The sequence below is a fragment of the Pogona vitticeps genome, chromosome 3, assembly GCF_051106095.1.
Source record: "Pogona vitticeps strain Pit_001003342236 chromosome 3, PviZW2.1, whole genome shotgun sequence".
Taxonomy (NCBI): domain Eukaryota; kingdom Metazoa; phylum Chordata; class Lepidosauria; order Squamata; family Agamidae; genus Pogona; species Pogona vitticeps.
Genome location: NC_135785.1, coordinates 35,379,152 through 35,395,062, shown reverse-complemented (window position 1 = coordinate 35,395,062; position 15,911 = coordinate 35,379,152).

The following is a 15,911-nucleotide window of genomic DNA, read 5'->3' as shown; positions in this document are numbered from 1 at the left end:
GCTGCAGGTCTTCTGACCTTGCAGCACAGAGTCTTCTGCGGTTTAACCCGCAGCACCGCCATGTCCGTTGTACCTGGCCACTTGCTTCCCCTTAATACACCAAATTAGATTTCTAGCAAGTCCGTGTGTGAAGCTTTGAAATGTGTACTTGTCCTCTTTATCCAAAAGGTGTGATTTCCGATAACATCTTTGTAAATTGATTATGCCTCAGGCACTGCATCTGCTGGTATCTCTACAGGGCCTTATTCACTGTGGCTCCAACCTTTTGGAACCAGCTTCCAGAGGAGTTTCACCTGCCCCCCCCATGGACATTCAGGTGAAGATGTGAATTTTAGGAAGGCTTTCCACACCAACCCTAGCTGACCACCATTTGTCCACCATTTTGTTGTTCTATAGTTTTAGTGCCATCTGGTTTTATTATTATTTTGGTTTTATATAGTTTTAGTTTTATTTTGCTTTAGTGTGATTATTATTGTAAACTGCCCAGAGTAGTGTTTTGGCACTAATGGAGAGTGGTATACAAATCTAATAGATAGATAGATAGATAGATAGATAGATAGATAGATAGATAGATAGATAGATAGATAGATAGATAGATAGATAGATAGATAGATAGATAGATAGATAGATAGATAGATAGATAGATAGATAGATAGATAGATAGATAGATAGATAGATAGATAGATAGATAGATAGATAGATAGATAGATAGATAGATAGATAGATAGATAGATAGATAGATAGATAGATAGATGCGAACAAAGAATTTAGAAAGTATTCTTTAAATCCCAAATCCATGGATTCTTGTCTATTAGAAGTTCTACCATATATTAGCAGAAACTAATATTTTCTTTCCAATGGCCCTTTTCTAGCATTTAGTCTTCCCTGAAGTATGCCGAAGAACTTTTTTAAACTTCTAAAAACTTGTCAAAAGACTTTTAAAGTGCCATTTTATTTCTTTAAAATTAGATTTTTAAAAAAAATCTTGCCAAACATACTTGGCTTTGTTAACCAACATTTCAAAGCCACAGAGTATTTGTATTGGAACGACAGCAGGATATCTAATATATATCAGAAATATGAGAGTGTCTCCACACTGAAGTGGCATGAGACAGATGAATAATGAGAAGGCAGAGATAAAGGAGGAAGTAATAATGCCACTTCCACTCTGCAGTCCTGTATATCTGGAAAAAAAATGCTTGTCACTCTTCCTGCTTCATATCCTGTTTCTGAACCGTTCAGATTACTTTAGCTTCTGTTTAAGGCATGGAAATGTAAATCTTCTAGATTGGTGTTATGAATTATGGAATATATGGTCCTTGAGAAGGCTGGCTTACAAACATAATGTAAAACACAATAAAATGCAATCAGTTAAAAAATTAAGCAAATAATGTAACATTTTAAATAACAAAGCTTTTAAAAACCTACATGAAATAAACAGGTAACGAACAGTAAGGAAGATCTCTCCTGCAGATGTGCGTTTTATGATGATGCTTTGTGATGCTGTTTAGTTGCTCTTTGCTTCATGACCTTTAATTTTGTTGCAATTTATCTTTTTATTGGAAGTCAATGTAAGTTTGATTTTATCAGAGCAAAAGAGGATACAAACACCCGAACAGATGGCTCAACAGCAAATAAAAGTGAGGAGATGGCATAGGTGTACATATAGAACACCCCCAATGTTTACAGGCAGGTGGGGGCAGCTTCCAATGTTATTGAGGCTGGAATGCGTGATGTGTGAAGGGAAGCAACTCGCTTAAGAACTGACACTCTATACAGGCACAAACAGTGCCACTACTGGGATGGTAAAAATGGAATGAAGTGGCCTAGAATAAGGAAAGGAACTGGTCGTGTAAGCAAAACATAAGCTCTTTAGCTCAACTATCTAAGGTTCATTAAAGAACAATGAAACACATGGGAAACAACTTCAGACATATTGGATGCTGATAGAAGGGGCACTTAATTTCATTTATTTATTTATTTAAAGTATTTTACCCCATTTTTTCACCTAAAAAAGACTCAAGGCAGCTTGCATCATTAAAAGACAACATTAAAAGCTAAAAACAGTAAATTATTCAAATAGTAAAGAATAATTAATAAAATTATGTTAAATATGTTAGGCAAATACATTACAGTTTTAGAAGCAACAAAATATAAATCATCCTATTTAGTGTCACCTAGACAGTCAGTCACCGATGGAAGGTCTGCCTGAAGGAAGAACAGGAAAGATGAGGCCAGCCTTTGGGTACAATAGCCATGCTGGCTGCGGAGTTCTATGAGTTGTCGTCCAAAAAAGTAACTTTTAAAACATTTCATCAGTATTACTATACAACAATAGGGGGAGCCTAATACTCATCTCTTAATTCTCTAGAGAATTTGAGAGTAACTAAGCATATATCCTTTATAGTCAGGTGTTTGACCCAAACTGGTGTATGTACACTATGAATATAGATACTGTGTTGATTTTGCTTTGTAGACACACATACACACAAACATTTTTTCAAAGTTAGTGAAAGCTATTTGCTAGTTATGTAAGTGCAGTGGAGTAGTTAAATAGAATTCTGGAGGAAGAATAACTGTCATTTATTTATGAGGAGGTTGTGAATATATGGAGAGTGTCCATGACAGCACTTTAGCTTATTTGTGGCCTATGTGGGAGAGATCTTTCATGGAATTAAAATAAGAGGGAAAATAAGTACTTAGGTCAAAATATTTATCTACGCATAAGGAAGTGTGTAAAATTATAAAGAAAAATAAATGTTTATAATTACATGCTAAAAGTTGACAGTTTAAACATCTTAACTGATTAGATAGGCGGGATATAAATAAAATAAATAAATAAATACATAAATAAATAAATTCTTAAATTGTGTCTGTATTTGTTAACTAAACGTGTGTGTGTGTGTGTGTGCGTGTGCGTGTGCGTGTGCGTGTGTGTGTGTGTGTGTGTGTGTGTGTGTGTGTGTGTAATACAACTCCTTTTGATTTAGAAACTCTTGACTATTTTATAGACAGCTGTCCTAAGATATCAATGGTACACAATTGCTGATCAGTGCTATAACCAATATCACCTCAGATTAAGTATGGGGAAGAAATGTGCATTAACCAAGATCTATGTTTTCTACAGGGTCGTCATGTTAATTTGTTTTGGCGTTAATTTGTAGAATAAAACTAAGTGAGCTTTTGTGGATTACAGTCCACTTCCACATTACACTCAATGTGTCTGACTAAGTGGCTTGTAACTGATGAAAACTCATTTTGAAATAGTCTTGAAAGTGTTACAATACTTTTGCATTTGCTTTTAATACATGTTAAAATGAGTCCATCCAATTCATGACCTTTGAGACTCTGAACAATGCAGATGAATTTTAAGTTTGTCATGATCATGAGGAAACTGTGAGCATCAGAATCTATTTTTTAAATTTAGCATACGCAAATATGCTAAATTTTAACAATATTTGAAAAAATGAAGAAACATGCTTCAGTTAAGTGTGAAAATGCATAAAAATGTGTATATTACATGGCTACAAATGTATATGCTAGAAAAAGTGTATACCTCAATACCCAGCAATTTTAATAACGGAATAGAAAAAGGAGCTTAGAGTTCCTTTATATTTTATTTGTAGCCCAGCATTGGCTGCTCTGACTTGCAATAGCCCTCCAGGCTCTGCGCAATGGTCTCATTCATCACTTGATATTGCATCCTTTCAACTGGAGGTACCAAAGATCAGCACAGAGACATTTGTCATACAAAGCAGAATCAGGCAAGTTATGTTTTTGGCGCACAAGTTCCAGAAATTCCTAGCCAGCAAAACCAGTAACCATGCTGACTTAGGGTACTGTGGGGATTGTAGTAAAAACACCTAACTGTCCATTCATTAACATAAGGCATGCTCTGAGCAATTCTCCTTCTCCCACATCCTAGCAAGGACTCCAAGAAAGACTTCTCAGTGATACCAACCATTTAGTGTTGGAAAACATACAAATTACAAAATTAGTGGCATTTCTAATTCAGAGTGTTCTACTCACGTGGATGCCTGCTTTCCTTCATAGTCTCCTCTTTCTAAATTGAGAGTCATTATTTCCAACATTGATTTCATTTGAAAACATTGTTGAAAAAAAATCACTAGGTCTCTCTCTCACACACATACAACCATACACAAACAGAAAAACATCACTGGCGAACCTTCCCCTATAAAAGACCCATGAGAAACAACAACTCAGCAAGAGAAGTATTTTGTTCAATCTGTAATTTTTTGCTAGTATTTATAGTAATTGTACAAAGGTACTAACAATGTCTTTGTGACTTAAATGGCACCTTCCAAAACCAATGTGAGAACATTTTTCAAAACGAAATCTGACACAGTTAACGAGAAAGATAAAATGTATTCAGAGGGGGAAATGGTGGTAGTGAGCCATCTTCATTCAGGTCAAATTGTCTATTTCCCAGCACTAGCAGTCTTGAATGCAACAATGCCTTAAGCAATAACTGTTCTTCACTTTCATTCACTGAAATCCCTGAGGGATGTTTGGTTCCATCTGGAGTGTTTTAGGTATCCATGAATCAAAAAGTTACATTTTACATACAAATTAAAAGCGTTTTATTTCTCCCTTTCCATTCCCTTCTCATCATTTCTTGGCTGATTCCTCTCCACAATGTTATGTTAATTGAAGCCAAGGATGGCCATCAAAACTGACTTTCCACCATCATTTCTGTGATCTTGAATGTCTGAAATTCCAGTAAAGGGATCCTGGTTTCAGCAGAACTAACATATGTTGGGTATCAGTGTTACTTTACACTTAAGAGCAGGGTATGACCAGTGAGGAAAGGTGTAAAAGTAATGACATTGTTATTGGAGCTTTTCATGTTGAAGCAGATGTGTGACTGACATTGGAGGCAGGACCGGATAGACGATGGTGTCCCTTCCAGTTCTGATGCACCAACAAAAATATAAGATATCTGCCTTCTACAGTCTGGTGTTCAAGTCTACCTACATGGCAGCAATTGCTATAACAAAAAAGATAAAGATGATTCGTCTTTTAGTTATGGAATATTTACTAAAGTTGTAATACTACAGAAATTACATAAGGCATATTATAAATCAGACCGTGTATGGGCTATGTCTTTATTGCTCTGGTACAGGATGATCTTCATGAACTGATTACCTGCCTCTATATGGAGCAAACAGTGACTTTCCTTATTGTCTGTCCTCTCATACATTGCAGAAAGGGTTCACAAATTCCATGGGTCTACGATGCAATTTTCTGCCTCTGGGACATTCAAGTGAGGGCAGTCATGCCTGTCATAAAAATCTTGAAAGCCAAAGTGGTTGGGATTTTTAAAAGATGGACTACAGAGTCCTATAGATATCTAAACCCCTGAGTTCCCCAGCACAAACTCTATACCTAAGTACACAGCTGTATAATCTGCAGAAATTACTAAAAATTACAGCAGCTGCTGCCTAGTTGTGTGAGTTTTTAATAACTAGAAGCATTGGCTAGGTGTTTCTCTTTTCAAAAAACAATCAGCCTCTCCTTCTGCACTGGCTATGTATCTGTGCTTTGCTTCTTAGGGAAATACGGTCTTAAGCAGTTTACTATTTATGGTGACTCTAACTAGATTTTTGAAGCATGTGAGGTATTTGCCATTTTCGCTTCAGCGTGAGGTCTGCTGTTTTATTATTTATTATTTGTTTATTTAAAACATTTTTTATCCTGCCCTTCTCCTAAGGCAGCTTATGTCATTGACTGCTTCGGGAACCGATTCTTCGCATTATGACGATCAAAACAGCTGATCGTCGGGTTTTCAAAATGGCTGCCGGGTGCTCAAAATGGCTCCCCACTGTGTTTTTGGACGGATTCCTCACTCTACAGGCACCGAAAATGGCCCTATGGAGGATCTTTGCTGGATGGTGAGTTTTCAGTCGATTGGAACGCATTGAACGGTTTTCAATGCATTTCAATGGGCTTTTAAATTTTGCTTTACGACATTTTCGCTATACAGCGATTTTGCTGGAATGAATTAACGTCGTTAAGTGAGGCACCACTGTATAAATAAAATCAATGTGTGGTGAGCCAATGTGACCTCCCATGTTGAAGCTGAGGTTTCAATGTAGGTGTATTGAGTGCCAGTCTGGCACTCTACCTCCTGCATCCCACTGGTTCATCACTTAAGGGAAAGGGTAATTTCTTGCACTAGAAATGGGGAATCTTGTGGGGCTGGGAGATTTCTCATGCTGTCAAGACAACATAAATCAACATGACAAAGAGAAATAGATTGTATTCTTCAATCCCTGACTTTTTCTTGCAAGTAAAGTCTTTTGTTTTGACGGGATGATGTATTTTGTCATAACTACTCAGTTACAGCTTTGGTGACTACTTCAGCTTGGAATGAAAAGCATCTAAAAACTCTAGATATACAAGCAAAAAAAGAAATACAAGCAAGTAACAATGCTAAATGCAGACAGAGAAAAATGCATGCTAATAGTGTCTTCTAGGGATGCCACTCAGGAAATATGAATGTTTAAAAATCAAAATAAAAACAAAGTGAGGATTTTCTTCACCAATTTTCATGGTTTTCCAACAGACAGTCTCTGAAATTTGATAATGTTGACTTCCTGAAAGAGAGGGTCCTGAAAAATTGGGTTTCTCTTGCATTTCTTCTCTTGGGTCACCTCTGTTTGCTGTGTTTATAAATGTGATAACCCCAGACCTACTGGGATATGCCACACTTTCACTAAGCTGCCACCAACCATTCCCTATAAGAAGTCACACAGACCAGGGATGGATTTTTAACAAATAACAGAACAAGGTTTATTTACATAACACACAGGGAAAATAAAATGATCAAATGAATAAGATACAGTAACGTGGCTTAGTCTCAATCATACATACACTAGTTTGGTTCACACAGAACGCATTTAACTAAAGCACAGACCCTGAACCTGTCAGTTCTGGCTAACCCTACAGACACCTGAACCTATCAGGTTGGTACTGACTGACACACAGTAGTACCCTGTCTGACACACAGACTCCCACTCAAGCTTCTTCTCTCAGCTCTTCTCCAGCTTCTAAGCTTCTCCACACAGGATCCCCATATATATACAGTACAGCCCCTCCTCCTGATGTCCCGCCTTCCACTCCCCATAGGATGGAACTTTCCCTCCAAACCCATGACAGACAGGTAACATCAGTGCTGTATGTAACACCTCCCCTCTTTATAAGTTGTTTTGTAGGGGGAAAGCTAACGTGCTTTTCTCCAAAAAACAACCTGGATCCAAAACATACAAAAACAGTTATACAATAACATACACTACCATACTTACTCTAGGATAAATATATCAATTAGGCATTTAAACATTTACCATTTACAATACATCAAGTTACCTTTATTCATACAAACCAGGCATGTTTAATAAACAACAGGTACATTTAACCTTTTTGGTCACCAAAATATATACATAGTCCATGTTCCTTCGCCGTCTTCAATCTTCGGGTCTTCTTGACAAGGCGTCAGCAACACAGTTCACTGACCCTCTGACCACCTTCACTTCAAAGTCATAGTCTTGCAGGTTTAAAGCCCACCTCATAAGTTTGCTATTGTGGGTTTTCATTGTGTTTAACCATTGCAGCGGTGAATGGTCAGTGCACAGAATAAAATGTCTTCCCCAGATGTAAGGCTTGGCCTTCTGGATCACGTAGACTATGGCCAGGCACTCCTTTTCCACGGTTGCCAAATGTCTCTCACCTTTCTGGAGTTTCCTACTCAGGTAGGACACTGGATGCTGGTCACCATTTTCATCCTCCTGGCAAAGAACTGCTCCTACCCCGCTGTTAGACGCATCGGTGTAGATGATGAACTCCCGGTCGAAGTCTGGAGCACGCAGCACTGGATAGTTGATGAGCGCCTGCTTCAACCTCTGGAACGCCTCCTCACAGTCGCTGGTCCACGGGATGCGGTCATCAGTCTTCTTCCGTGTCAGATCGGTCAGCGGAGTCGCTATCTCGCTAAACCTCGGGATGAACTTTCTGTAGTAGCCCACCAACCCAAGAAATGATTTGACTTTTTTCTTGGTGTTGGGTCTGGGCCAATCACGAACTGCTTCTATCTTGGCCTCTAGGGGTTTGATCACTCCTCCCCCTACTATGTGACCCAAGTATTTTATTTCTGGGCTACCCAGCTGCAGTTTGTTTTCTTTGCAGGGCCTAGGCCAAAGCACTTCCTCCCCTGGGTCAAAGTGCCTCTCCCTGGCTTTGTGGTCATACCATGTTTTCTGTCTGACCTTCTGAGCTTGCAGGTTTTCTGCTGCTAGCTCTAGGTTTCTCTTTAGGTCATTCATCAAGGTGTCTATATATGTCACAACGTCTTGTGGGTCATCCTGGGTGATCTGCTCCCAATTTTGTTTGATCAAATCAAGTGGCCCTTTCACCCTTCTCCCAAATAAAAGTTCAAATGGACTGAACCCGGTACTGGCTTGTGGCACTGATCGATAAGCAAACAAAAGGGATTGCAGCTTCTGGTCCCAATTGTTTGGATTCTCTGCCAAGTAAGCCCTAATCATGCGCATCAGAGTCCCATTTTCTGTTAACCCATTACTTTCAGGGTGATAGGCAGTGGCTTCCTTGTGTTTAATTCCACAGATTTGCCATAAGCGTTTCATGAGCTTCGATGTGAACGATGCGCCCAAATCTGTGATTATTTCTGAGGCAAATCCCATCCTGGACATATACCCCACCAAGGCATCTGCCACTGTGTTAGTTTCAATGTTAGTCAAGGGAATGGCTTCAGGGTACCTCGTGGCATGGTCCACAATGGTGAGAATGAACCTGTTCCCCCTCTTTGTGGCCTTGGGCAAAGGTCCCACAATATCCACCCCTATGCATTTGAACGGAGTGTCAATCACAGGCAAAGGGCACAACTTTGCTTTGGTCCTGTCACGGTTATTCCCCTGCCTCTGACACACATCACATTGTTTACAGAACTCCTTGATCTGCTTCCCTATGTCAGGCCAGTAAAATTCTGTGTAATTCTCTGTTGTGTTTTGTTCACCCCTAAGTGCGCAGCAAACATGTCAGAGTGCCCCCTTTTTAAGATCATGGGGCGATACTTTTCAGGTACCACTAGCTGACTTCTGATCCCATCTCCCCCTTTTGAGATATTCCTCAGGGTCTCTCTATATAAAATTCCCTTTTCCTCTCGAAAACTCACTGGGGTTTCAGGTGTTAGCTGGGCGCCTGTCACCTGTTCAAAACACTTTTGGAGAGTGGCGTCTGCCTTTTGCTCTTGGCCAAACCGGCTGTCTGTGGTTAAGGTTTCCACCACAGCTTCTGAACTCCCCCCACCTGCTTCCGTCTCGGGCTCATCAGTACCCTCCTGAACTGTCCCCGTGGTGGCTTGTGAGCGTGTAATCACTAGCACCCGTTTCACATGTTCAGCCAGGTCATTTCCCACGAGCACGGCTGCTGGCAGAGTCGATGAAATCGCTAGCCGCCAAACTCCCCTCCAGCCTTGAAAGTTCATAGGTACCTCAGCTACTGGTAGCGAGATCACCTGTCCCTCAATCCCTGCCACCTTTAGGCTCTCATTTGGGATTATATACTCCCTAGGAATAATATCTGGATGGCACAGGGTCACCTGGGAACAAGTATCCCTTAGCCCCCTATACTGATGGTCAAGTATTCCTACGTCCACCCCTGCGGTTTCAAACAACTGCGAATCTGTTCTCACTAGCAAGCAGCGCTTGACCTCCACAAGAGGACCATTTTCCCCAGCCTGATCAGCAGATGTATCTGTTCCAGATTGAGTAGCCATGGCAACAGGCTCCCTCAGTGGCAAGGAGCTTTGCTCTTTCTGGACACAGAACACAGCTTTTGGCTTGGTTCCACTCAAATCATGAGGCCAATTTCCCTTTATCTGCTTCCATTTCTCACACCCTGAGATTAGATGGCCCTTTCCCTGACAGAAATAACATTTTCTGCTGTACTTGGAGTCTTTCTCCTCTGGTTTTGGTTTTCCCTCCAAAATCTGGTTCCTGGACTGGCTCTGCCCAGAAGTTTTATCAACAAAATGGCCGCCCATTTTTGGCGGGCTCTGAACTAACCCTTTGGAGTACTTAGGGTCCCATGTTTCCCTCCTGTTTTCTTCAGAATAATTCAGGTTTTGATGTTGTGCCTTAACCTGTGTGCCTTCTTTTGGTTTCTTTTCTAGCTGCAATTTCTTCTCTTTTATTCTCAAATCCAGCTCCTTTTTCTTAGCCTCAAACTCAGCCCTGATCTGTAAAATTTCTTCCTCAGCCCTAGCTTTTATCTCTTTTACTTTTTCTTCAGTCTTATCTCTGATTTCTTTTAATTTAATGTCTTTTTGCTGATTATATTTTTCAAGATCTTGCTCACTTTGTCTGACCTGAGCCTCATACTTTTCTCTTTCCGAAATTTCTTCAACTGATAAATTGTTATTTTTCTTATTTAGGAATGTTAATTTTAATTGTGCCATTCTAATTCTGTGTTTCAGTTCCATCTCTTTCATCCTCATGGCCATTCCCCTTTCCTTGGCATCTGCCTCTGCCTGACTGATTTCAGATCTTTCTCTTAAGTCTAATTCCCTCATCCTCAGTTCATGCTGTTGGGCTAGGAGCATTTTTCTGAGTTCTGAGGTCAGTTCTCCCGTGCTCTCATCCCGCACTGAGCCAAATTCCTCCTCAGAACCCTGTGGTTCTCTCACTTCACCCATTTCTGCCATTTGGCTTCGAGTCAAGGGCATAATCCCCCCCCAGAACAGGCTGCTTTCAAAAGTCAAGCCTCAAAATAAAGCGACCACTTTTTTTTTCCTTTTTTTTCCCCTTCTGCCTCAGAACCAGCCTTCTATAGATTGCTGCTGTTCTTCAGCACTAACTTGCAACTGTTGCCAGCCAGAATCCAACCCCCCTCTGCTAGGCCTCTCAGCAGACAGGCTAGATCACTGCTACTTCACACAGTTTTGCCTCAGCTTTTTCCCGCCAAAACAGGTTGCCTCAGAGCTCCCTAATCTAGTCTCCCCAGTTGGCACGTTCTTCCACTAGCGCACCTCCCTGTGAGGTACGCCTAGAAGATTACCTACGCGCCTCAGATTGTCCCTGACTAGACCCCCCTTGCTCTGGGCACACTTGCCAAGGCTTTGCTGGACCACTGGACAACTGGACCAGTCGTATCCCACACGCTGGACACCAATCAATGTGACAACCCCAGACCTACTGGGATATGCCACACTTTCACTAAGCTGCCACCAACCATTCCCTATAAGAAGTCACACAGACCAGGGATGGATTTTTAACAAATAACAGAACAAGGTTTATTTACATAACACACAGGGAAAATAAAATGATCAAATGAATAAGATACAGTAACGTGGCTTAGTCTCAATCATACATACACTAGTTTGGTTCACACAGAACGCATTTAACTAAAGCACAGACCCTGAACCTGTCAGTTCTGGCTAACCCTACAGACACCTGAACCTATCAGGTTGGTACTGACTGACACACAGTAGTACCCTGTCTGACACACAGACTCCCACTCAAGCTTCTTCTCTCAGCTCTTCTCCAGCTTCTAAGCTTCTCCACACAGGATCCCCATATATATACAGTACAGCCCCTCCTCCTGATGTCCCGCCTTCCACTCCCCATAGGATGGAACTTTCCCTCCAAACCCATGACAGACAGGTAACATCAGTGCTGTATGTAACACCTCCCCTCTTTATAAGTTGTTTTGTAGGGGGAAAGCTAACGTGCTTTTCTCCAAAAAACAACCTGGATCCAAAACATACAAAAACAGTTATACAATAACATACACTACCATACTTACTCTAGGATAAATATATCAATTAGGCATTTAAACATTTACCATTTACAATACATCAAGTTACCTTTATTCATACAAACCAGGCATGTTTAATAAACAACAGGTACATTTAACCTTTTTGGTCACCAAAATATATACATAGTCCATGTTCCTTCGCCGTCTTCAATCTTCGGGTCTTCTTGACAAGGCGTCAGCAACACAGTTCACTGACCCTCTGACCACCTTCACTTCAAAGTCATAGTCTTGCAGGTTTAAAGCCCACCTCATAAGTTTGCTATTGTGGGTTTTCATTGTGTTTAACCATTGCAGCGGTGAATGGTCAGTGCACAGAATAAAATGTCTTCCCCAGATGTAAGGCTTGGCCTTCTGGATCACGTAGACTATGGCCAGGCACTCCTTTTCCACGGTTGCCAAATGTCTCTCACCTTTCTGGAGTTTCCTACTCAGGTAGGACACTGGATGCTGGTCACCATTTTCATCCTCCTGGCAAAGAACTGCTCCTACCCCGCTGTTAGACGCATCGGTGTAGATGATGAACTCCCGGTCGAAGTCTGGAGCACGCAGCACTGGATAGTTGATGAGCGCCTGCTTCAACCTCTGGAACGCCTCCTCACAGTCGCTGGTCCACGGGATGCGGTCATCAGTCTTCTTCCGTGTCAGATCGGTCAGCGGAGTCGCTATCTCGCTAAACCTCGGGATGAACTTTCTGTAGTAGCCCACCAACCCAAGAAATGATTTGACTTTTTTCTTGGTGTTGGGTCTGGGCCAATCACGAACTGCTTCTATCTTGGCCTCTAGGGGTTTGATCACTCCTCCCCCTACTATGTGACCCAAGTATTTTATTTCTGGGCTACCCAGCTGCAGTTTGTTTTCTTTGCAGGGCCTAGGCCAAAGCACTTCCTCCCCTGGGTCAAAGTGCCTCTCCCTGGCTTTGTGGTCATACCATGTTTTCTGTCTGACCTTCTGAGCTTGCAGGTTTTCTGCTGCTAGCTCTAGGTTTCTCTTTAGGTCATTCATCAAGGTGTCTATATATGTCACAACGTCTTGTGGGTCATCCTGGGTGATCTGCTCCCAATTTTGTTTGATCAAATCAAGTGGCCCTTTCACCCTTCTCCCAAATAAAAGTTCAAATGGACTGAACCCGGTACTGGCTTGTGGCACTGATCGATAAGCAAACAAAAGGGATTGCAGCTTCTGGTCCCAATTGTTTGGATTCTCTGCCAAGTAAGCCCTAATCATGCGCATCAGAGTCCCATTGAACTTTTCTGTTAACCCATTACTTTCAGGGTGATAGGCAGTGGCTTCCTTGTGTTTAATTCCACAGATTTGCCATAAGCGTTTCATGAGCTTCGATGTGAACGATGCGCCCAAATCTGTGATTATTTCTGAGGCAAATCCCATCCTGGACATATACCCCACCAAGGCATCTGCCACTGTGTTAGTTTCAATGTTAGTCAAGGGAATGGCTTCAGGGTACCTCGTGGCATGGTCCACAATGGTGAGAATGAACCTGTTCCCCCTCTTTGTGGCCTTGGGCAAAGGTCCCACAATATCCACCCCTATGCATTTGAACGGAGTGTCAATCACAGGCAAAGGGCACAACTTTGCTTTGGTCCTGTCACGGTTATTCCCCTGCCTCTGACACACATCACATTGTTTACAGAACTCCTTGATCTGCTTCCCTATGTCAGGCCAGTAAAAATTCTGTGTAATTCTCTGTTGTGTTTTGTTCACCCCTAAGTGCGCAGCAAACATGTCAGAGTGCCCCCTTTTTAAGATCATGGGGCGATACTTTTCAGGTACCACTAGCTGACTTCTGATCCCATCTCCCCCTTTTGAGATATTCCTCAGGGTCTCTCTATATAAAATTCCCTTTTCCTCTCGAAAACTCACTGGGGTTTCAGGTGTTAGCTGGGCGCCTGTCACCTGTTCAAAACACTTTTGGAGAGTGGCGTCTGCCTTTTGCTCTTGGCCAAACCGGCTGTCTGTGGTTAAGGTTTCCACCACAGCTTCTGAACTCCCCCCACCTGCTTCCGTCTCGGGCTCATCAGTACCCTCCTGAACTGTCCCCGTGGTGGCTTGTGAGCGTGTAATCACTAGCACCCGTTTCACATGTTCAGCCAGGTCATTTCCCACGAGCACGGCTGCTGGCAGAGTCGATGAAATCGCTAGCCGCCAAACTCCCCTCCAGCCTTGAAAGTTCATAGGTACCTCAGCTACTGGTAGCGAGATCACCTGTCCCTCAATCCCTGCCACCTTTAGGCTCTCATTTGGGATTATATACTCCCTAGGAATAATATCTGGATGGCACAGGGTCACCTGGGAACAAGTATCCCTTAGCCCCCTATACTGATGGTCAAGTATTCCTACGTCCACCCCTGCGGTTTCAAACAACTGCGAATCTGTTCTCACTAGCAAGCAGCGCTTGACCTCCACAAGAGGACCATTTTCCCCAGCCTGATCAGCAGATGTATCTGTTCCAGATTGAGTAGCCATGGCAACAGGCTCCCTCAGTGGCAAGGAGCTTTGCTCTTTCTGGACACAGAACACAGCTTTTGGCTTGGTTCCACTCAAATCATGAGGCCAATTTCCCTTTATCTGCTTCCATTTCTCACACCCTGAGATTAGATGGCCCTTTCCCTGACAGAAATAACATTTTCTGCTGTACTTGGAGTCTTTCTCCTCTGGTTTTGGTTTTCCCTCCAAAATCTGGTTCCTGGACTGGCTCTGCCCAGAAGTTTTATCAACAAAATGGCCGCCCATTTTTGGCGGGCTCTGAACTAACCCTTTGGAGTACTTAGGGTCCCATGTTTCCCTCCTGTTTTCTTCAGAATAATTCAGGTTTTGATGTTGTGCCTTAACCTGTGTGCCTTCTTTTGGTTTCTTTTCTAGCTGCAATTTCTTCTCTTTTATTCTCAAATCCAGCTCCTTTTTCTTAGCCTCAAACTCAGCCCTGATCTGTAAAATTTCTTCCTCAGCCCTAGCTTTTATCTCTTTTACTTTTTCTTCAGTCTTATCTCTGATTTCTTTTAATTTAATGTCTTTTTGCTGATTATATTTTTCAAGATCTTGCTCACTTTGTCTGACCTGAGCCTCATACTTTTCTCTTTCCGAAATTTCTTCAACTGATAAATTGTTATTTTTCTTATTTAGGAATGTTAATTTTAATTGTGCCATTCTAATTCTGTGTTTCAGTTCCATCTCTTTCATCCTCATGGCCATTCCCCTTTCCTTGGCATCTGCCTCTGCCTGACTGATTTCAGATCTTTCTCTTAAGTCTAATTCCCTCATCCTCAGTTCATGCTGTTGGGCTAGGAGCATTTTTCTGAGTTCTGAGGTCAGTTCTCCCGTGCTCTCATCCCGCACTGAGCCAAATTCCTCCTCAGAACCCTGTGGTTCTCTCACTTCACCCATTTCTGCCATTTGGCTTCGAGTCAAGGGCATAATCCCCCCCCAGAACAGGCTGCTTTCAAAAGTCAAGCCTCAAAATAAAGCGACCACTTTTTTTTTCCTTTTTTTTCCCCTTCTGCCTCAGAACCAGCCTTCTATAGATTGCTGCTGTTCTTCAGCACTAACTTGCAACTGTTGCCAGCCAGAATCCAACCCCCCTCTGCTAGGCCTCTCAGCAGACAGGCTAGATCACTGCTACTTCACACAGTTTTGCCTCAGCTTTTTCCCGCCAAAACAGGTTGCCTCAGAGCTCCCTAATCTAGTCTCCCCAGTTGGCACGTTCTTCCACTAGCGCACCTCCCTGTGAGGTACGCCTAGAAGATTACCTACGCGCCTCAGATTGTCCCTGACTAGACCCCCCTTGCTCTGGGCACACTTGCCAAGGCTTTGCTGGACCACTGGACAACTGGACCAGTCGTATCCCACACGCTGGACACCAATCAATGTGACAACCCCAGACCTACTGGGATATGCCACACTTTCACTAAGCTGCCACCAACCATTCCCTATAAGAAGTCACACAGACCAGGGATGGATTTTTAACAAATAACAGAACAAGGTTTATTTACATAACACACAGGGAAAATAAAATGATCAAATGAATAAGATACAGTAACGTGGCTTAG